We start from the raw sequence: 1,035 nt of genomic DNA on the forward strand, positions 1-1,035 counted from the left end.
TATCGTGCTGTGGGACTTGGTGAGATCCGGTTCTCCCGAATATCGTGATCCAAAGATCAGTGATCTTCCGTTTATGGTATCCTTCGGCTTCATGCTTGGTTCGTCGACCGTGCTCCGTTGCTCTACTGCGGTGGTAGAGAATAATTACTTTTATTTCCCTCTACGTGCTCTTCAGTGGCTTCAAGCGTGTGTGCTCTTCCGTGGCGCCTGCTTCTTCGCATGTGGGGTGTCATTATTTAAGCCCTCATCCGCCATCTTCATTTCATGTCCTTCCGTGTTTTTCATGGCTGCGAGTTTGCCTCCGTGGCTCGTGCTTTGCATAAAATTTTGTGGTCTGCATTTGTTCAGTCCCCTTTATCGTCCGCGGCCTTCCGTGCGTTGTGCTGTTCATTGTATTCCATCGTATACATAGTCTGGCTCGGTGTTCCTCTGTGTTTCGTGCTCTTGCGTAACCACGTGCCTCCGCGCTAATTCAATCGCAAACGCGCTACATATCGTGTTGGAAATTGCGCACAATCTCTTTGGGTCACGCACTATGCGTGCAAATACAAAGGAGTACGATTCTTTTTTTCCGGTGGTGGAGTGATGTTGTGTGGGGTGGGATCACTAAGTCATTTCAAAAGGTTTAGATAATTAATATTAGTAATAAATTGTGCATCTTTTGGGTAACGCAAATAAAATACTAAAGTGTCTACAAATTAATATTGGTCATAAAAAAATTGTGCAAATTTTCAAGCGCTAATTTATAAATTTATGTGAAAGAGTAATACAAAAGATTGCAAGCAAAATATGAGAAAAAGAAATTTAGAATCTTGAAAGTAAAACTATTATTAAATTACTACGAAGCTTAAAACATCATCTTTTTTGCAGCAAGTACTATAAGGACTATTTAAGACGCAATATGAGTCACCGTAGAAAACTACAAAATCTACTAGAATAATTTAAAAGTATTCTGATAGTAGCTATTTTTTTTCAATCACGGCATATCGAAACCTGAAGTTGACCCCGCCTAGCAGTACCAGCTAGCCGGACTGT

The sequence above is a fragment of the Phytophthora infestans genome, genomic scaffold, assembly GCF_000142945.1.
Source record: "Phytophthora infestans T30-4 supercont1.127 genomic scaffold, whole genome shotgun sequence".
Classification (NCBI taxonomy): domain Eukaryota; phylum Oomycota; class Peronosporomycetes; order Peronosporales; family Peronosporaceae; genus Phytophthora; species Phytophthora infestans.